Source organism: Numenius arquata, chromosome 8, assembly GCF_964106895.1.
Source record: "Numenius arquata chromosome 8, bNumArq3.hap1.1, whole genome shotgun sequence".
In the NCBI taxonomy this organism is placed as follows: Eukaryota; Metazoa; Chordata; class Aves; order Charadriiformes; family Scolopacidae; genus Numenius; species Numenius arquata.
Window position 1 is genome coordinate 57205858 of NC_133583.1, and position 9996 is coordinate 57215853.

Sequence of the window (9996 nt, forward strand, 5' to 3'; positions counted from 1 at the left end):
TCCAGCTATGACAATAATGGACTTAAGGAGAGGTCATTTTATTGCTGATTAAGCTTTGTCACCACAATCACTGGGTTGCACAGTGATACATGCTGGTGTAGGGCTGTCCAGGGAAGCTCATTAGATTCCACCTACACCCGCGTATTCCAGATTTTTCCTCCCAGCCCAGCAAACTTGGCAAAAACATTTTGATTTCTACTCAAGCGGGTTGTGAAAAACTAACGTTCTCATCTGAGAGCAGGTCTCCAAAGACTTCTGTAGAGGATGTAAGCGCGGCTCCCACGGTCGGGCTAGCCCCAAGGCTCACATCTGAGAGGGCATCCTCAGACTGGAAGCGCTCCACAGCCTTAGCAGAGCAGAGTGGTTTAAATCAGTATGGCTGATTCACAGAAATGTTAAAACCAGATTAGGAGATCTAATCTCTAGGCAGCAGGAAGAACTGATGGGAAGGCCAGCTGTGAAAATGGCTTTCATTTACACAAAGCTCAAGAATGGGCCCAAAATGCTACTGTAGGAAGATGTCCTGTAACACATGAAGTGGCCAGAAAACATTTGCAGGATTATTACAATATACCATTTCTCAAATTAATCAGTAAATTCTTGATACAACATACACTGAAGTCCATGGGAAAAAGCCAACTGCTTTCAGTGTGCATTGGAAGGAGCTGGAAAATTATACTAATGCACAAACTTGCAATAGGACACAAGTAAAATGATATCTCTGCTTATAAAAGCAATCATATCAAGCGGACTGTAAAATTAAATTGATGCACTAACATGCAATACAGCCTAAGCAAAAAATGATATCCCTAGCCATCTAGTAATACTGCTGCATCCAGTGGGCATGATTAGTGTGTTATAGGGCTATTACTTAGGTATACAAAATTTACCCAAAAGATTGTTATTTCTGATGAAAGAGGTTTTGGGTTGTTTGTTTTTAATGCTGATGGTCAAATTTAGGTTTATTTTTGCAATACACTGCTGAGTTATTAAAGAAAGCATTGTATAGAGGTTAACTCGGAAGCCTGGGAATCAGGGAAAACACCCTTTATTATGCACGATTTGTGGTTTATCTTCTGATCAGTAAAATATGAGTAATGTCCCTTTGGTGAAGCCTTAATTCATTAACTTTTTTTTACATGGCAGCAAGACACACTGGTTGGGGACGAATATGGCTTACAAGTGCTGAAAGTCTGAGTTTACACACAGGTTTTAAGGGCTTTGACACACCATCACGCTGCTGCACTGTAAAACGTTGCCCCGCTTTGGTTGATGGATAGTTACTGCCCAGGTAAGATGTTTTACCCTTGGATGGAAGCAAGGTAACTCCAGGCAGCTTGCTCCATCAATGCCAGGGTGAGCCTGGGCACATGAAGTTCCTGCAAAGCAACCAATGGACAACAACTTCTTTGACACTGGCAGCTTGTATTAAAGCCTTTAGCAATTCTCTCTCATCAAAGCCTCTAGATAATTAAGTCCTCTCTCCAAATGAGTGCAACAGTTCATGCACGTTTCCCATTGCTGCCTTGTGAAGCTTGGTGACCTACATGAACGATGCTGCTGCAGCCTCAGACAAGCCAAACACACACACACAAAAATCCCAGTCATATAATTATCCCTGAGCATCCCTTTTGTGCCAGCCTTGGCACAAGGGTTACAGACACTGAACTTTTCATCCTAAGAAGATGATCCCACCAGGACTGATGTGCACAATGTGGGGAGTACTCTTTTACTTACCAGCCAGCAAAAATCTGAATTTCTGAGTATAGACTGATGGTTCTTTGGCTAGTTTTCTGTCTCTGGGAGGCCCTGTTATTTATTTCTGATCTGGTTGGGATTCAGGCTAATGCAACGGAAGTGAAAAATCTCTACTGCTCTTGCAAATAAATTGAGCCATCCTGTTGCCATGTCATACAAATTTATAAGGTGAGATTTTTCTCTCAGCTTCACCTCTCCTTGCTGTGCATAGGTCTAGGAAGATATGAGAGATCATTCAACGAATGTCTGCAACTTACATCCTCTCCATCTTAAAGGCACCACAACTCATATATAACTAGGGTTTTTTTCTCCCCCTCTACACACATTTTCTTGATTCACCTTCAAAAATCTGAGTGGGTGAGGTTTTACTTTTGTCCGGATTTTTTTCTCTCACCGCCGGCTGCCACGTCGCTCAAATACAGATGCATAAAATGACTGGGAGGATCCCAATGTGCCTCTGGTCACGCAGGCACCGTGTGAGCCCCTTCCTCCAGGAAAGCAATCCCTCTGTCACTGCTGACTGTGGAAATCCAAAACAACCCTGTCTACTCTCTCAAAAGGATGTTTGCAATTGGGGGAGGAAAAAAAAAACACAACAAAAAAAAACAAACAAAAAAAAACCAAACAAAAAAGAAAAGGAGAAAAAAAGGTGGTTGGGGTTTGGGGTTTTTTAATTTTGTTTTTTGTTGTGTTTTTGGGTTTTTGGGTTTTTTTTAATTATTATACACACTACATCTAGGTACATCAAGGCAAGCAGCCTGATTGCTTTCCTTTACAAACTCTTAATTTACCCCACTTTGGTTCAGAGAGATAGGTGGGGTTTCTTATAGGAAGAGGAACAGCTGGATTATAGACACAGCAGGAAAAAGATGCCCCACTGCAGCTACTGCTCAGGTGGTACCACCCTGTGCTCCCTGCTCAGGATAACCTTCCCAAGTGACTCTGAACAAGGCACGAGTCCCACTTAGCAGGGAAATATCAAAAAATCCCAGCACAAATGCACAGCTAATACAGGTCTGATACTTACAGAAAATCACTAACAGCAAACTGTCCAAATTCATCCCTCCTGGAAAAAAGCTCTCCTTTTCCTCTGTGATCCCCTGAGGGAGCGCATCTCCCTGCCCATCGCCTGCCTTCCTGACAAACCCCTGAGGCACCTCTCTCCCTGCTCACACTCCGCTGTGCAAACTGCAAACTCACAGCTCAACCATCTTCCCAACGTTACCATGGTTTCCCAGGTCTCTCACCAGCGCTCATTCCCGTGATGCAACCTAAAATGCATTTTTTAAAATCAATAAAAGATTCCTATGCATGGATTGCAGTCCCAATCCGTTCTTTTCCCCAGGAGTCGATTTGTTAAAAATACCTAATTCCAACGGCACTGGTTTCTCAAGAACACACCTTGATGATTTCTGAAGGAAAGGCAAGTCTATATAAAGATATCAGAGGTAGGTAGGATCTTTAGCACCCTAATAACTAGGGAAGCATCAAATCTAGGGACATAATCACATCGAGTTCCTGATGGTCCTTGCAGCGTGGGAGATGATGTAAAGCCATACATCTTCCAGAATTATTTTTTTTCAATTTAATAATATTTGAAAGAAGCCACTCAGCCTCTCAAAGTAAAATTTCTGATGCAAGAACTCCACACCGCAGACCAAAAATAGCAGAATTATGAGTGCTAAAAGTGTCTAGCAAGGCTTTTTATTTTAATTCATATTTGAGAAAGGTTTCTAGCAGCTGGAGAAAGTAAGGGCTGTATTCATAAAACCCTTGGCTATTTGCCACACAAATGGTGCTTTTATTGAGCTGGGGGGTGGGGCAGGGGGGGAATGGGGAATGTGCCTATTCCGCATCAGGAATGCGCTTCTCCGATTCATAAATCCTCCCCCTCTCCCCCAGCTGACTAAAGGAAACCTTTCTCAGTTCGCCACCGAGGTGAGAGAGGGCGAGAGCGATTCTCCAAGAGCACCGGCCCCAGAAAGAGGCGTTTCAGTTGAAACAACACACTTATTAAAAACACGCGCACAAATAGGACTATGTGTTACAGCCCGGCCGAGGGATGCCCAGACCCAGCACAGACAACAGCGGGGACAAATCTCTCAAAGGTCCAGCCAGCCCATCGTACTACAGCCTACCGCAAAGTGTAACGTCCTGCTGTAAATACATACATTTTTGATGACAGGTCTGAGAGTTTCCAGTTTAAAATGCCTACTCGGACACAGGCAGGGAGAAGGAATGAGTTAGGAGGATGGGGAACTGAAACATAGAAAGATTGAGGGCTAAATAAATAAAAAAAAAATAAAAAGATAAAAATCTAGATTTACTTCAAAATTGGTGATTAGAGATGATACACAGACATAACTGGAAATGGGAACTAGAACTCCTGATTTCCCCCAAGCAAAGCTTTGTCCTGAACTGCAGGTACCACAATGCACTGAAGATGCTCCTGAGATGCAGCTGCTAAGGCACAGGGGAATACCTGTACCTTGGGTTGCTGTGGGCTTTGTGACTTCGCAGCTCAGCGCTGTTAAAAATGGAGCAGTTTGGGTTAATAAGAGAGGTCTAACTTTTGGCAGATTCCCAGGTGGGGAGCTTAAAAGCAAAAACAAAATAAAAGCCACTTAAACATTAGGGCTTGGCAGCAGCCAAGTGGAAGGTTTGGATGGGGATTTTTAGACTTCAGCTCAGCTCCATCTCTCCTACTTTGGGCATTTCAACCCTTAACTGCGTGCAGTCCTTGACAGCTTGCCCGGCATCCCACGGGGGCTGAACCCAAATCCCAGGGTCCTGTCTGGGACATGAACCAAGCGCCTCATGCACAGGGACTGACCTCGCCGCATCCCTTCACCCCAGGCAGGAACATCTGCACTCCACAGTCCCATCCAAATAACAGATTCTGATGCTTCAACAAGCCTCATTTGAAGTATTTCTTCATTTCGTACCATCTGTGTGTGGTTTAATTTTGGGCCTATTCTTGTCCTGGCCATTGTGGACGTGGAGAACATGTTGTTCCACCCTGTTTGCAGTAATGCGCTGATACAGAGCAGCAGTACAGACGGGGCAAAGGAATAGCGGGCTGATTCTGCAAGGTCATGGATCTTTAAATAACATTTCATATCAAGGTCAAAAAAGGCTGGATCTACCGTACAGGCAGCAGACCAAAGCCTAAACTCTTCCTCAGTCCGTCCCTGGAATAAGATGCTCATGGGTCCAAACCGAAGGGTGAGGATAAACTTCAAACTCCTCCTCACCAGCAAGTACTTTCCCAGCTGAGCTAATCAGGCGAAGCCAAGGGAAGGTCTGCCAGCTCTCGCAGATTATGCCCTAAAAGAAAACATACTTGGCAAGCCACTGAAAAAATGCTATAAGCAGCTCACACGGTCACTGCTTTTCCCTCCACACTGCTAGAAGTTACCTTTCAGGATTTGCTGCTGAGCTCCAGACTACAAGGTGTCTATAGGAATCGGGTTGCCCACAACTTGTAAAGGAAAGGAGGGTAAGACTGCATGGATACCAAAAAACACCCTTCATTTCTCCATCTAGCTTGCCTCAAATCCATACTGTGCTTCACATTTGTGGATAAAGCCCCAAAGATCAATTCCATGATTGTAGAAAAAGGACTAAAGTGCACATCTGCCTTAAAAGTGACCCTCAAACCCACCAAATAAACCATCACCCTGATCACAGGCCATACTAAAAAAATTAACAGGAATTATTATTCATTTCTAATAGGATGAGATATCTAGTTACCCATTTGTACCCTTAAAAAACCTTATCCAGAAGTCTCATTCTCATGTAGGAGAAGGAAGCCACTCAGAAAATGTGTCCTTCTCTAACTGCTGGTTAGAGTGTGTATGCATACAGTGCCTATATATGCAAGCAGTCTCTCTTCAGCAGCCACCTCATTAAGTGAATGTTTATCATGTTGCATGCTTAAAATGCTTTATTTTCAATGTAAGAACTATCACACTCCTTCCCCACTCTGACTTGGGGAAGGTTTTCAGCACACATTCGCGCCAGAGTATCATATGTTGCCATACAGTCCAGATTTTCACTCAATAGCAAAAAGAGAACATAATAGACTTCGGACCCATATGCGCTACATTTTTGGAATAATACTTCCATATTGCATGTTGTTACAATCTTGCGATTAGCTCGTTGTAATATAATGTATCTGACCAACTAATCCCCCCCAGAAAAGTTAATTTCCAACGCCATAGCATGACAGTTCAACATCTGCTCTTGGCCGGTACATGGGGTTTGATAAATAACATCACTTACATAATATAAATGGGAATTGCTTGGTTACAAATCTAATGTGCATAAGCCCCTGATGCATGCAGTTTCTCTAACGTTCAAAAAAAAAAAAAACACCCCACACTATTTCACATGTCACAGTTTACCCACTGTTGCATTATCTCATTAACGATCTTCTCCAAAAACAGACTGGGAAAGCAAATCCTACTGAAAATCCACAGATTTCGGGCACTTGCAAGGGTTGGATGGCACGCCCCAGAACATGAGCTTCTGTATAAACAGATGCACAGCATTTCTGGTCTTTTTTGGTCACATCAAACTGGAAAAACACAGCATCCTAGAGTCCTAACCTCTTCCCAAATGGGCCAAGAGCTTCAGGATGCTGAGCTGAAGTACTTTGACAAGTGAGGCATGGCTTGAGATGTTCAGCTACAAGCTACAACCTTCTGCAGGTTCCCAATGGTGACCGAAGCCAGCACTGCAACAGGTGGCACCCAGGATTGCCTGGGTGCCCTCCCAACCCTTCAGCATCCTGCTGTTTAACCCTCCCTGTTACCAAAAAAGCCCCTTGAATATTGAGTGAAGGGAGTTCGGTCCCCAAGAGGGGCATCAGCAAAATGTGAGTGCATGGCATGAGCTGCAGTGGGGCCCCCCGTGCTTCTGCTCAGGACTCCAACACCCAAGAAAGGGGTGCAAAAAACCTCAACACTTTAACATTCAGAGCTACTTTTTACTGTAAATCCAGCCCTGGTTTGGAGCCAAGTGTCCTAAGCGAAGGGCCAGGCACCCCACAGCAGCTTTCCCCATGCCGTCACATAGTCCCTATCTGTGAGGAAGGTGGAGGTGCAGTCAGCTCAAATGGGGGGATCTGACTCCCGGCTGCCACTGGGGTGCAACAAGAGGCACAAGCAGCAAAGCAGGAGAGAAAAAGCCCTGGCAGGATTTATTTAATAAGCCCAAACCCAGAAAAACAGCCTGCTAACACACAGCATCTGAAAAAACAGAGACAACTGGCCACAAAGGAACCAAAGGCATACAAGGATGGTCTCCCCTAAACAGAGGAATGTATCCTGCTGCTCAAAGGAGGGATTTCTCAATGAGTAGGGGGGGGAAGGAAAAAAAAAGAAAGCCCGGGGACTGCAAACCACCCAGCCTCCAGCTGGGCTGAACAGCACCCAGTTCTACATCTGAATTCTGTTTTAAATGAACTGCAACACTACTAGGCACAGGCAGATCATTCAGAGATGAACACAAGCAGAGGGAAGAGATCTCTACCCTGCTTCACAGTCAAATACCATTTTGTGAGATCTACACCAAAAATAAAACCGCTGCTTTGCCAGACACTGGAGTCTCCATCTCCTAGCAACACCTCCCCACCCAGCCTTCTACTCGAGACCCTCCAGCTCCTGCCGATGCGTACAGCTCCTTTCCCCTGTGTGTGCAAATGAGATATATAGATATACACACACATATAAGCATGCACACATACATGTATTTATTTAAAAGCCAGAGGGAAAATTAAGCAGATTCCCCCAAGCCTGAGCCCCAGCACTGCTTTCCAGGAGCACACCAGGCTCTGCAGAACAACTGCTCTCAGCTCTCACTGACGCTGGTGCAAGGTAGAAAATGCTCAACCCACTTGGTGACCTGCTTGCTGCCGAGCAAAGAGCTTTCTGTAAGTCGCCAGTAAACCTTAAGCCACAAAAAAATATATCCTGTGAATTAGAAACCCAATTAATATTAATTCAACATTTCTACTAAACAGCTTCTGGGTGTATAATACCTGCAGAAACACTCATGATGCATCAGTTTGCCCTGAGATTTAGTTACCAACTTTTAGGAACAAGCAAATATATACATCTACATCGGCAAAATAATACACCTACATACAGCAGCTCCTCTTAAACATATTAGCTTAACCATTAAAAAAATACCATTCGAGATCTCACCTATTTGTTGTGGTGCTTCATTCAGGCAGGGTCAGGGCTTGCCAAGACTGGAAGCGGAGATCAAACAAACCCCATGTGCTCCTGTGTGCAGAGACAGGAGAGAGCTGCCGAGAGCTTGCAAGGTAAAGACTTGCATGGACTGACACAGATGCAGCTGCCTGAAGAAGATAGAATTTTCTCAAGCTTTCCAGGAGATAGTAAACTTTAGATAAGATACTAAGAATACTTGTAAATACCGTTTCTCTTATGCCTTCATGTGCCTCTATTGTTCTGATTGAACACATACAGCTTCATTACACTCCACATGGTTTTGTATTACAGCAGCCTTCCCTTTTCTACCCTGGGCTTGTTATTGTAGTTATTTATATTATTGGATTTGTTGTATTAACTTGTCATTTTATTATTTATGAAGGTACAGTTGCATAGTCTGGTCATTATTTTATCAGGTACCCTTTGTTTACACACCTTCCCAAATAGCTCTTTGCTACTTCAGAGCGTGGATTGCGTTTGTGACTGCCTTCTGCTACTTCTTGTGGCTGAATAAGAAAAGGAGAGGTCAAAATTAACACTATTAAAACATGCCAGAACTACTCTTCAACTACAGTAGACCAATTTCAGTGTTTAGCCATGCTGCTTTCTCAGGATGAGCATGCATGTTTTTGTGTGGTTTTTTTTTTTTTTTTAAATGTGAAGTATTTGCGTGGTCCAGACAAAGTTTACATTGTATTTAGGAGATGAGGGAGAACATCCCGCTTTCCTTAGGAAACTTTTTGGACTTTCAGCCGAAATCATCCATGGGGAGACTACTTGAAAGAGAAACAGATCTGAGCCACTACACAAATAATAAATCCCTTCTCCTGCACAGCTCTGAGCTGAGGAGGTCCCAGGAGAACATTCACAGGGGTCCCACCACCCAGGCAAGAGGCACATGAGCCCATGGGACCGCAAAGCTGGGAGACCTTTACCTTACAGCAAACACACCTGAATCAGCTTTCTTTTTTTGAGGTGCAGCTGTCTTTTTAATGTGTAAAAAGGGAAACCTTCATCACAGAAAAGAGTTGGGACTGCTAAATGGGTGTTTCCTTCAGGATAGGGTTGTCTTCCCCCGCAAACTACATTTCTAATGAGATAGTGTAGCAAGAAGTAGCCCACTTAGAGCAACTGTGTTATTATTTAACATACAACATCCCCATACCAGACTGCAGGCTGTCCCTGGGTTGAAATGCTAAGAAATAGGTAATGTTATTGATAGGATGAGTCGATAGCTCATGAGAAACAGCAGCTGACAGGACTGCTAAGATACAGAGATGGTTTCGGCTGGCTGCACCGACTGCTGATGTATTGATGTTTCCTTCCCCATGCATCTGTTATGCTCCTTTGTATTAACACAGCTACTGACCCACAGGAAGGCTTCTGTGGCAGCTTTGTCAAGTGAGAACTGCTCATCCACCATCACACCCCAACGCACTGCCCAGCAGCTGCTGGCAGTGGGCAGCACCCCCATCACCCCAAATTCAGCCCTTTCCAACCACACACATGAACTTACTGACACACACTGGGTCTCCACTTCTCCCAGCCTGCAGTCCAGGGTGAAGAACAGCATGGAGATATCCATGAGCACCACCTCCCTTCCTCAGCATTCCTCCCAGAGCCTGGGAGGAATCCCAGGAGGAGCCTCCCAACCAGACAGGTCCTGACACCTGCTGTCCACCTCAAAACCACCCTTCTCTGCTCCATAACACTTCCTTTCTCCCCCTTCAGCCCACTACCCACCATCCCCACCTGCCCATGTTATTTCGTTCCCATCGACCCCTTCTACCCACCCACCTCATCTTCCCACCCTGAGGTACAGCTGGGCCTCGCAAGGTGAATGTGGGGCCATGGTTCCCACCCCACAGCACATCCCTCTTTTGGAGATGGGTTCTACAGACCTAATGTAACTTCCCTGGCTGGTGCCACCCCAAGCGATGTGTCACCAAAAGGAGGGATCAACCCAAGGAAGGTGCACCATAAGGAGGCTGCACCCCAA